This window comes from Triturus cristatus, chromosome 1_2, assembly GCF_964204655.1.
Source record: "Triturus cristatus chromosome 1_2, aTriCri1.1, whole genome shotgun sequence".
Lineage (NCBI taxonomy): Eukaryota > Metazoa > Chordata > Amphibia > Caudata > Salamandridae > Triturus > Triturus cristatus.
The window spans coordinates 547,562,207-547,575,132 of record NC_140580.1 but is presented as its reverse complement, the minus strand read 5'-3'; positions in this window follow the sequence as shown (position 1 = coordinate 547,575,132).

The window sequence follows — 12,926 nt, the reverse complement described above, 5'->3', positions numbered from 1 at the left end:
TACAGGCTACTTTCCATCGCAAAACCAGTTTTGTGCTGGAAAGCAAATAGTTTATCAGCACTTTACACCTCTTTGACTCACTTTTTGAGACTGTGCACCAGTGCAAAGTGTTGATACATCTGCCCCATAGTTTCTTAGACCGTTAAGCTCAGCCCCCGATGCTCGATCTTTACAATCCTTTTTTTTAAATTTAGGAATGGCTTATTGTCTGAACGTATAAAGACTGCCTTGATAATGGTGCACACTGCTAAAGAATGTTTAGGTCTTGCCTAGGCAGTGCATGTGCCTTCTCTATGAGACCTTTTGTTTTCTATCAGTGGGCTCAGAGATTGCCAATTGCTTATCAGTGTTTGGCTGTACTGTCACTATAATTTGCTTGTTTCTTATTGGTCACCTGTTGTAGGCTTTCTTTCTCTTGGTGTATTTGTCCTTCACCTGGAGCATGGACACATTTCTCGCGTTCGTCCACTAATCATTTTTTTAGGTGCTACTTTTTGTTTGGATTTTAGCACTCCAACCAAATGCGTCTTTTTCAGCATGTTCTCTTGTGCACTTCTTCTCCTACGTGTTCGTACCCTGTACATCTGCTTGCTCCCACCCACCTTTCCTCAAACTATTGTCCATGTTGGCTTGCCTCCATCATCCCTTGCTCCCTCCATTGTCCATGTTGGCTTGCCTCCATCATCCCTTGCTCCCTCCATTGTCCATGTTGGCTTGCCTCCATCATCCCTTGCTCCCTCCATTGTCCATGTTGGCTTGCCTCTACCTCCCTCGATAGCCAGTGTTGGCTTGCCTCCATCATCCCTTGCTCCCTCCATTGTCCATGTTGGCTTGCCTCCATCATCCCTTGCTCCCTCCATTGTCCATGTTGGCTTGCCTACATCATCCCTTGCTCCCTCCATTGTTCATGTTGGCTTGCCTACAACCTCCCTCGATAGCCAGTGTTCGCTTGCCTCCACCATCCCTCTCTCCATTTCTTGTCCATGTTGGCTTGTCCCCCACTGTCCCTCCCTCCCTCTGTTTGTTGTCCGTTTTCAATTGCCACTACCCTCCCTCCTTTTGTTTGCTGTCCATGTTTACTAGCCCTGTCCCTCACTCCCTCCCTCCGTTGTCCATGTTGGCTTGCCAACCCTCTCTCCCTCCATTTGTTGTCTGTTTTGGCTTGCCCCAAATATGCGGCATGGGAGGAGCAAATTACGCAGCAGTGAGTCAATTTAATCATAGTAATGCCTCGCTATTTTGTAATTTTTACACTTGTTTACTCTGTCTGAGCATTGCTTGGACCCCCATTAGCCCCCAAATATAGCAATAAGCAACAGAAGGTGACCAGTCAAACTTTGCAAGTGGCCGTCCACTGCGAGGCAATACGTATCGTTGCGTTTTTAGTACCGTTGAACCGTTTGAATTCTGCAGCTGATGAAGGATTGTGTGGCAAATGCGGCTAATCTATTCTTATGTGGACAGCGCAACGCTCGCACAATTGCATAATTCCAGTGGCTCTGCTTATACAGATACCGTTATAGCTCTGTTTATGTAGCTTACCGCGACCGTCTCGGTGTGTACATTACAATTGTAAAGTAATTTTAATTTGAGGTGGGATAAGGTCCAGATACGGCGAATGTGTGCTAACCGCAGAGACCAGTTCATCTGCACCATAGACTGGGTCTGATTCATTGAACCGTCTGTTCAGCAGATACAGTTGTCTCTAAGGGAGAACGCCCGATTGCTAAATATTGCCTTTTATCTCAAGTGAAGGCAGGCAGGGCTGTTCGAAGACACCAGCATTGGGCCAGCCAGCTAACCAACCCCAGAAGACAAATTAGCAGGACACAGACATTGGAATGCACTGTATTTCATAGGGAATAACCATCTACTGCCAGATAGCTCAGGGGGCTAATACGCCTTGTGCATGTTTCTTTTTTGTAAACACCATAAACAGGTTAAATTTAGGCTGTTCTCTTGTGTAAATCGGATGTTGATAACATGATCACTCTTTGGTGAGTTCGACAATACATATATGTGTTCTGTGCACCTCTGGAAATCAGAAGACCTGAGGACACCTCAATTATTGAATTACGCAAATGTCAGAGTCCTTTTTTAGCAGTATGCTGTCGAGTGTGCATGTACTGGCTGCACATTTTGCTGCATTAACCTCTACAACTATCCTTTTATGCCTCATTCCACCTACGGCCTTTGCTTCCAGACACGGATAATGGCGTGTCTCTTCCTTTTAAATCAGATAATAGCTCCTAATAATGAGGGTTGTTATTATGCTGACTCTTCTTGGGGTCATCAGCCGTGTTTCATAGTCATTATGTAATTTGTGGGGGGCAGAAACGCCATTACTCCTTGTAATTATGGGCGCGTCTCATATTTATTGATGGGGTCCTGCAAAATAAATTGCAAAATAAGTTATTAATCCATTACCTTCCGTCAAATAGAGGGGAGAAAGGTTATCAATCGTTACAATAAAAAAGATGATTTAAAAAAAGTTTATTGGGCTCATATATCGGAAAAGTTGGAACAAACAGCATTTGTTAGAAGAATCCATAAGGCAAAACTGTAAACCCAGGAACACCTCTGTCCTAATTTGAAAGTTCATGCAGGGAAAGGCATCGAGGACCCTATTCACAAAGTTTATTTTGTAGTACTTTAGTAGCACAAATGTGCCAACATTTTCAAACTAGGTAGTGGGAGATTTTGAAAAAAATTGGGGGAATGTATTTTTCCCATTTGTTTATATTCTACCAGATGCAATTTTAGGGGTGAGACAACTAAAATAAAGCCATTTCTGCTTCAAAAATAAGGAGCCTCCAGTCTGATTTGGTTCCTTCGGCATGTATGATAGCACCACAATAGTACTTCTAAGGTACTACAAAATGCTGTTCACAAACTTGCGAGTGTAAATCTCCACCTTCACCTCTCCGGCCTTTTATATGGGGTGATCCCCATGCATGTAAGTTTACTCATTAGTCATAAATGTAGGCTGGACCAAGGGAGTGGCTGAAAAAAAGGGTATACTTACTGCTAAATGGGAGGGCTGTAGGGAGGCTAAAGGAGGTGCCAGGGCCCTCACAGGAGTCAACTACAGCTTGTGATACCTATTGCCCTTGCCAGCACTGTCAATGACAGAACCAACATAACTGCTAACCATCACACTGCCACAAGTGTGACAATGCCTACTATTCCATGCCCCCAATGCTATAAGAATTGCTTGGGCAGCAGGTATTAGTCATTTTTACGTTATGTAGAATGAATAAACAACTGTTCTTGTCCTGAAATATAAATGAGATATACTGTGCTACCATGTGGCAGACTGTCAAAAGTCCTGGTGCTGAGAACTAAAATGCTGATGCTGGGCACCGGAAACCACTGGCTCAAATTAAGCAATGCACCCATCCACAAAATAATAAGCCTGTTGCTCTTCACAAACTGCACTTGTAAAGTTACTACAGACAAAAATTGAACCAAAACAGTAGTAAATTACTCCATCTCAGAGCTGGAGTAAGTCCAGCAGCACACATGGCCAACCACTATTACTGCAACAACCTCCCATAGAAATTGCATATAGGGAGTTAAAATAAAACATAATAGGGAGTAATGTTAAATTAAATTATTGCAGTTATACAGTTATTTAAATAATTAAAATATAAATGAATATAAGTTGAGTCTAAACCGCATATTTCTATCTACTCCCAATCAAAAGGTATCAATTATTAAATGTAATAAGGTAACCCCATGTCGGCCAATGGGAGAGGTAAGCCTTACAATCAATTGTGGAGTTTTTCATTGCTAGGACATGTAAACCTTAAACCAATATTTCCTACTTTTCAAATATAATGCACTCTGCCTATGAGCCTTTAGATCTTACCTTAGGGATGATGTATTAAACAGGCACGTTTAAGCCTGTCAGAAAGTTTATTTTGCCGGTTGGGATGCTAGTGTAAAGCTGCACTACGGGTGGCAGCAGCAGGCCTGAGATGTTTTAAAAAGCCTACTTCAGTTGGTGGCACAATGAGTGCTGCAGGCCCACTAGTAGCGTTTAGTATACAGGCAATGCGTACAAGTAGTACTATTTACTAGGGACTTACTAGTAAATTAAATATGCCATTTAGGTATAAGCCAATGTTCCATTTGTTATGTGAGAGAGCACAAGCACCGTTGAACTGGTTAGCAGTTAGTCCTACAGTCAACAAAAACAAATTCAGTAAACCAGGAGAGGTGAAGGCAAAATGTTTGGGGGAATACCACGCCAATGACACCAGTTCTAACATCCTTAATTTCCTTACATAATTTCATTTTGTGTATTAGGTTTTAAATATTGTTACCTTGTGTAAGTTAAGACTTATCTGCTTCTCATTTCTTTTTCTTTTTCTTACAGGCTGCTGTCAAATTAATGAAGGGGATTGAACCAGAGATGTCTAAGCGGAAGGAAAAGCAGAGAGGAGCGAATAATTCTGGTGGCATCAACGGTGAGCCACCCAGGAAATCACAGACACATCAGAGATCCTTCCTCTTTGGGAAACCTCGAGACACAGCAGGTGCTTGGGCATGGTTTAAATACTAACCCTGCCAAAGATGGCTGCCAAAATTTGCCAAGATCTTGTGAGATTTTGGCAAAACCCATAACTTAGGCCTAAGACGGAGTGTAGCATGTATAATAAATAAAGTACAACACATACACTGACCTAGCTGGCATGTGCAAAAGGGCGCAGAGATACTGGAGTTGACAGACCCATACACTGTACAGTAGTCTCAGAGATACAATGATGTAGGAAAGTCATCCTTTTTGCCCTGATCACTCCTATTGTTTGACCGATGCAGGTGGTTACTGACTCTGAAAGTGCCCTGTGATCTGCTACCAGACCCAGGACCAGTGCTCTGTCCTCTAAAGGTATTTGGTAATTGGTGTAATTCTATTTGGCAAAGACAACCTGCCTGTAAGTCCTTAGTATATGGTAGGGCATGTAGATTTAAAGCCCCCAGTGGACTTAATGCACTTTAGTGTGCACTGCTGTGGCGTCTTGTGTCATTTTAAAGCCAGGCCTGCCTTGAAGGCTGGTTTTAAAATAAAACTATGCTCAAAATCGTCTTTGGAATTAAAATTACTCCCAAAGCTGAACGCTACGTTTTTATAACTCATACTTTACCCCTAAAGTCTGCCCTAGATGCCCCAAGGATAGGGTGCATTGTTATAAAAAGCTGAGGTAATATAAAAGACGTTCTATATGCCTTGGTAGGGAAAACAGATAACGTCATTTATCCCTATGGTAGTGCTTCTAGCCCCATAGGCTAAAATGGGGAAGGCTTTATTAAATTTAATCAAGTCTATCTAGCTAGCAATATTATTCAAAGTATCAAAATAATGGTTACAAAAAATCCCCAAACTTACCAATGTCGGATTTATTATAACTATTACAGGAAAGTCGTTTTAGAACCTACTATGCTGAAGTTACTTAAAGCAGCCCTGTAGCAGCCTCTTCTGATTGGTCGGCCTTTGACAGCCTGAGCCATTCTGCTCTCTGAGTAGGTATGAAGAGGCCTGGGGCTGAAACAATACCGCCATTTGGAGAAGCCAGGGAGAAGAAGGGGGCTGAGGACATATGCTGGACTTCAACAGCAGAAGAACAGAAGTCACAGGACCCAGGTCAGCCCCCACTTCCTTGATCCCCAGCCAGATGGGAGCACCCATAATTAGGTTAGGAGAGGGATTGAAAGGGCAGTGTAGTGAGTCGTTAAACACATTTGGGTTAATTTACACAGAGACACACACCAATGAGAATTAGTTTTCTTCATTGACATTTTTGTAAGAACAGTGCAGTCTGGGTTACCACAGAAGGCTTGCACTCAGAAGGACTGCACCTGCTGCAATCACACGGCTCCAGAAATAAAGGACTGTGCCTGACTCAAAGAGAAACAAGTGGATTCCCTCCCTGATCAGCAACTGGTACAAAAGAGTTGGAAGAAGTCACCTGGCAAGCCAGTTGCAACTAGATTGTTCCTCGACTGTGCAGGTACATTGTGGGAAATTAAGTCCCATCCCCCCAAGAGGCAAACCAGAGTCTCTGAACCCTTGGCTGGTATTACAGGATACTTGTTTTCCCCAAAGGAACCACAAACTGCAAGAATAACACCCTCCTCTTTTTCTGACCCTCTTTTTGTTGGTCGTAGGACTCTGTGCACTTTGCCACCGGTATCCAGTGCTAAAGTGCATGCGCTTCTCCCTTAAACATGATGCCATTGGTGCATACCAGATTGGCATATTTGTTCTATTGGAAAGTCCCTTGTAGAGTGGTACACCATATAACCAGGACCTCTACTGCAAACGTTATTAGGGGGCTGCAGCATTGATTGTGCCTGTGTGTGCAGTTTATTGCCACTTAAAATTGGCATTTAAAACTACTTGCCCATCCTTAAAACCCCCCTTTATTACATATACGTCACCCCTAAGTTAGGCCCTAAGCAACCCTAAGGGCAGGGTGCCTTGTAAGTAAAAGGTTAAACATGTGCTTATATGTTTGGCATGTCCTCGTAGTGACAAGCAGCCTATTTAGTTTTTCTCTACTGTGAGGCCTACCCCTTTCATAGTCCAGCATTGAGAATTCCTTAATTCACTTTTAAGGTGTAATTCCTGATCAGAGAGGAGTAGCTTTTTCATGTTTCATATCTTTGGCATGGTAATGATAAATTTTCCTTTACTGTGAAGTTGGATTTAAATTATTGTTTTACAAATGCCACGTTTAGAAAGTGGACATTTCTCTGAACTTACTGCTCTTTGTGCCTGCCAGTCTGTCTCTAATACACGCCTGGGTTGGGTGCCAACTACATTTTGTGCATTCCCTCTAGACAGCTACAAACATAGGAAGGTGAGGCTCATCTTCATTCTGAGCTCATCTACATTAATCTGCATTCTGATGTGTCTTCCTGGGCAGGGAGGAATGGGAGGGGCTGACACTTACACCTCAATACGTAGTGTCCTGTCCACAGACAAAGCACTGATTTACACCCCCCCCCCCACAGATAGCCTGGCAGGCAGGACTGGGTTGAAAGGGATCATTATGCACGCCAGAGAGCTGCTTTGAAGTCACCCCTACATCAAAGGCAATTTTGGCTATAAGTATTGGGTCTATGAACCCCTAAAATCAGAAACTTCTGGATCTTGAACTGAACCTCTGTTAGAAGGACTGCTGTGCTGCATAAAGGACTCAACTGGACTGCTTTTCTGGAAGAAATGCTTTTCTGCTTGTTGCCGGGCTGCTCCCAGACTCTGCTGAAGGAGAGCTAGACCTTGCCTATCCTCCAAGTGATCTCCAAGGGCTTACCTCCTGTTTTCGGAAGTCTCAGGGATACGAAGGGCTTCCAGCAATTTTGCTGGTGCTGCTGGACTCTGCCTTCTTTGAGTCCTACCCTTGCCTGAGGTGTCCTCTCCAAGTTCTGGGGCTTAGAAGTTGTTTCTGCAGCTGTTTTCTACAAAGCTGATGCATCGTCACCACTGCGCCACTCAGAACCAACGCATCTCCCTTTGATGCCGACGCAGAGGCTGTTCGATGACGCCACCACTGCGCAGCTCGACGACGATGCATTGCCTTCACTTCAGTGAAACTTGACGATGACGCAGCGACCCAACTGCATGTGCCCTCAGCGTAGACGCTTTGCTTCATCCAATATACTTTCTCAGTGGGCCCTGCGTGGGTCTTGTAGCCGGCCTGCCCTCCATTGTGGTCGGCCTGAACTTTGGATTTGCACCAGTCCCTCGCGACCTTAAATAAACTTTTGATGGCTAGTGACTTCCAAGCACTATTTTTGTATTTTAACTTTAACAATTCACATCTCGACTTCTACTGATTGGATTTATGTCGTTTTGGTCTTATTTTGCTCAGATAAGTATTTTCTATTCTTCTAAACCTGCGTGGAGTCTTTTTGTGGTGTATTCATTGTATTACTGTGTGTGCTACACAAATATTTTACACATTGCCTCTTTAGATAAGCCTGACTGCTCTGTGCCAAGCTACCAGAGGGTGAGGTTATCATTTAGTATGCATCTAGGTTACCCTGACTAGAGTGGTGGTTTCCGTCTGGCCTGGGTGCATACCTCAGCCAACCAGGAATTCAATTTCTAACTTTCTCCCTCTCTCACCTCCCTTCCAAAAACACTCTCCCTCCACCCCTGCCTTGCAGAGAAGTCCTTGTCCCCATTTACCACCTGTCCAGATCAGTTGGTAAATCAGAGCACTAGACATCTTGGAATAAGGAATTCGGTGCAGAAAACTGCACACTGATTCCATGGTTGCACAGCTATTCTCGATTATGAGGGGTCTCACTCATTATTGCTTAGTGCTGGCAGAGTGTAATGGCAAAGTAACCTGTAATTACAGATGTGGAGCTTTAGGGCATTTCCCAAAGTCTAAATGAAACTCTAACTTTGCCACACATGCAACATGATCTCCATTGTACTGCTCATTCTCAGTGCACAGTCAGTATTCCAGTACACATGTTCTTTCTGGCTGCTATCTGGTTGCATCTTTAAATATGTTTTGTTTTACAGAGAGCAATGGGTAATCGCATGTATTCACAAAGGACATCTTATCAGTTTCTGTTTGCTTCTGCTTTTTAGGACACTCAAAGGTTCCCTAGTGCAGAGGGTCAATACAAAGATTATTGGCAAAACAACCAAAAATGCAACTTTCTCTGTGCCCATTACTCCACCAGAAGGGCCATATTTGTAGCACCCTGTTGCAAAACTAAACTTTTTGCCAACACCTCTTGTTGGAACTGTAAAGAGGTGTCTTTTGATGCCTTATGGATGCACAAGTTCTGTTAGTCTGTCCCCACTATACCCAGTTTGATATATAGGTATGTCTGCATCGTAATCTGTGCAATGACCCTCCAATTGTAGCAGCCACCATAAATATCATGGTTTTTGGTAAGTGATGAGTGCCATCGTCTGAAATATTCAAAAGAAACCTATGGTGTTAATTTGAAAATTATTTACACGGTACTCCGACACAAATGTGACAGCTTTCTTGGACCAAACTCCCCCATTTAGGATGGACCTAATTGTATTAGTGAAGTGATACATACAAGACTTGCCAATAGAGCACACTTAAAATAATTTGTGTTGGGCATTATGATGGTTCATCTCCTTGTTCTCTTAATAGTATCTTTATGGATTACTCCTTCATCTAGGAAAGTACTAGGCACAAAGTAAAGTTATGATTAAAAGAACAATAGAACATATCCCATCCCTCATTTAAGTGACCACCTTATTCCTGCCCATCGAATCAACTCATAAAAAGTGATAAATCTTGCATACCATACTGAGAGGTACCTCACTTGGGTCTCATTAGCTTTCAGAGATCTCCTAGAGGCTTTCAATGGGGCTGTCAAGCCAATGTTTTATCAATGTTTCCAGCATTCTCACCCCAAGAATTTGGGTTGGTGTGGGAATACTAGAAACATTGGGCACACTAAATCCAGAAAAGAAAGCAACATTATGCCAGCATACATAAAGTCAGAACATTTGATTGAGGAGCAGCTACGGTCCGTGGAGGGAGTTCCGTGGGGTGGAAAGGCGGGGCGGGAGAGGGGCAGGGTGGGGGGTGCTAAACACCAGAATATGGATAATTGGAGGTAAGTAAACAATTAAATAAATAAAACGAATTTCGTAGCGCGCGCTGCATCGCATTTTGTGATATTTAATTGTTTACTTACCTCCAATTATCCATATTCCGGTGTTTAGTACCCCCCACCCTGCCCCTCCCCTCCCCCGCCCCGCCTTTCCGCCCCACGGAACTCCCTCCACGGACCGTGGCTGTTGAGGAGGAAAGATCTCAACAATACCTTTCACACACTTTGAAACAGAGCCTGAGGGGTTGAAAGCCTACTACACACTAACCTCATGTAGTCCTTTGTGGAAAGAATCATGAAAAGATAAGGGAGCTGGACCCCAGAGATTATTATTATTTTTTAAATTCGGATGCGGTTCCTCTCTACAATCCTCTCTTGCGGCATTGTGGTATTGTTGCAGGAACCTCTTTGCAAGCATCCAATCCATGGTATCAGGTTACTGTGAAAGCTTCCCCAAAGAAGCTTGCATGGCACCATGGGGTGGAAGCTTGCGTGTCAGGTCCCATAGGAGTACTGAGGTATCCCAAAGCCTTGTTTGTTTTTTAAAACAAGGCAAAAGACAATGTGAGTTGGGTTTCCACAACTGAAGGACATGAACGGGGGGAGGTGCTCAACATGGCTGAAGGCCGTGCACAGCAGGGGTTGGCTACATGTGAATGGTTGGTCATTGGTCCAATTTACAGTATGATTAAAAACATGCAGAAATTCATTGAAAAAATACCTCAAAAAAGGCTTATATGCGGTTATACTTAGGTGCTGGAAAGAGCTAATGTTAAAAAAAATCACAAAGCCACTGAAAGGCCTGCACTGCGACCAGCCCCCACTCCCTCATAAAGCTTACATGTTAGTCTTCACTGCATAGGTTATGTGACTGGCATTCAGCAAGGCCCTACACCCATCCCTCTGTAAACACCAGACCTGCATTTGCATCCCTTTCAAAAAAATACTTTTAACACGTCATAGGTAATGCACAAAATATTACATAAACTTCCCCTTTTTGGTTCAGCTGCTGTGTTGAACGTTTCGGGGTGATCCGTCAAGCGGGAGTTGAGAAAAAATGGGGATCTCAAAACGCATTTTCCCCATATTATGTCTATAGGGATTTTTCATTTTTTGAACAAAACTAAAGGCCGAACTGCTGAACAAAATGACACCAAATTTGGCAGAACGCTAGATGTTGGTCCAGAAAGTGTGCTTTGTGTCATTTGGTGTAATTCCGTTCAGTAGTTTCACAGATATTTAAGTTTAAAGAAATATAGATATCTGGGGACACGACTCCTTGCAGTGGACTCACAGATCCTACTGAAATTTGATTGGCTGCCAACACTTCAACCAGTAAGTGTTGGCAGCCATCTTGGAACTCTGCTTGAAGCCGAGTCCCACAAAAAAAGTAAAAAATAAAGAAAACGGGGCAGGGTAGGAATACTCTGATGCCTCAGATATGGTTAGGGATCCCCATGCATTAAAATATTTTTTTCCCAATTTTGCCGTGAATTCGCGGATAGATCCCGCAGATTTGTGGCAAAATTGTTTTGAAAAGCAACACAGGCTCCCACTCTTCTTTCAAAGTAAGCCCCAGGATGGCCCAAATCCTGGGGACATATAAAAAACAAAGGAAGGGGGATGCATGTGGCCCCCTTCCTAGGGATTAATCAAACCCCGGGGAACACCACCTCCTTGGGGTTTTTCATTTAAATTATGCGAGGGTGCCCGCATGGCTCCCCCCATGCCCTGGGGACCACCACTTCCTTGGGGCTTCTTTAATTATTAAATGGGGGGGCCTCTTGGACACCCCCAACCACGGAGATCGCCACCTCCCTGGGGCTGTACAAGGAAAAATGCGGGGTCCGAGTGGACTCTCCGCAGGCCGCCACCTCCCTGGAGCTTTAACTTTTATTGATGGTGGGGCACGCAGACCCCCTCTCAGCCCTGGTGACTGCCACCACTGGGGCTTTTGGTTTAAAGAATGCGGTGGGGCACGCAGACCCCACAGCGGCCCAGAGGGCATCACCTCCCCGGGCTTTAAATTGAATTAATGTGGGGTCTGCGCATCAGGGGATGTGCCGGATTAAACCCTGTGGAGGCCCCTAGCCAGTCGGAATTTCGGGGGCCCCCCTCGCAAATTATCTCCAACTACCCAATGCACGGGATGTTTTTACAAACAGACAAGCTGCCAGAAGACGAGCCTTTAAGAGACAAACTATTATGGGAATCTGATGTCTCTGGTTTATGTACTTTAAATTGTATTTTGATCCGTTGTCGCAGGGCCCATAAAAGGAGTGGGGCCCGTAGGCCAGTGCCATATTTCCCAATTTGGTAATCCGGAACTGGTCAGGGGGTGTCAGTAGGTTTTTTCCACACAAAAATCATGGGGTTTGACACATTCCCAGATTTACAAAGATCTGTAAACCTGAGAATACTTAAAAACTGTACACCTCCCCAGGGGAGGCGTAACAAAGAGAGATATCTTTTTTTCTCCTCTTTTTTCCTCCTTTTATGCACACATAAAAAGAGGAAAAAGCCTCCTTGGATTGTTTTTGTGTTGGAAGGTATGCCTTCCTGCACAAAAACAATCCTGCCAACAATGCAGACGCACTTGCACCATGGTGCAAGGGTGCCTGCATTGGTGCTAGGCATCAATATGTGCACTGGCGCAAGCAGAAAGGACAGGAATGTACCTTATCTTGTAAATAAGGTGCATTCCTGCTCTTACGAATTGGCATAGGGCAGCTCAGCAAAATGACTTGCGGCATAGCCCTACGCCAATTAATTGTGAATTAGGTCCTAGTAAAAGCATCCTCACCCTTCTGACCATGTCTGGACCTGTCATGTTGTTGAGTCCAAAGTAGCCTCTGTGGAGCACATAGAGTTGAACATTTTTCAAGTCTGAGTTTTTTGTTTAAAAAGCACAATGAATGGTGGTAAAAGCGGAGGTTAGAAACAAGTACATTGGGGGCGTGGCTACGGCACCGCGCAAGATGGCTGCCTAGGGAATTTCTCCGCCGCACCGGACCTTTTCTCGGAACCTTCGATGCACTTCTTCGGAGCTTTGTGGTACGCAAATGTGATCAGCAGGTGTCGGAATTGAGGCCGCGTCTGGTGGGAGTTTTGCCGCATCTTGAAGCCTCAGGTTTTCCGTTTTATCGGCATCACCGCATCTATCCCCTCACAGCGCCTGCCATTTTGTGTACGCGCGCTGTTTTTCCTCTCACGGAGCTACGCGCTTTCTGAGGAAGATTTCTGCTCGCGCGCAGAGCTCCTTTATCCCTACATTAACTGTATCCTGCTATTTTTATAAT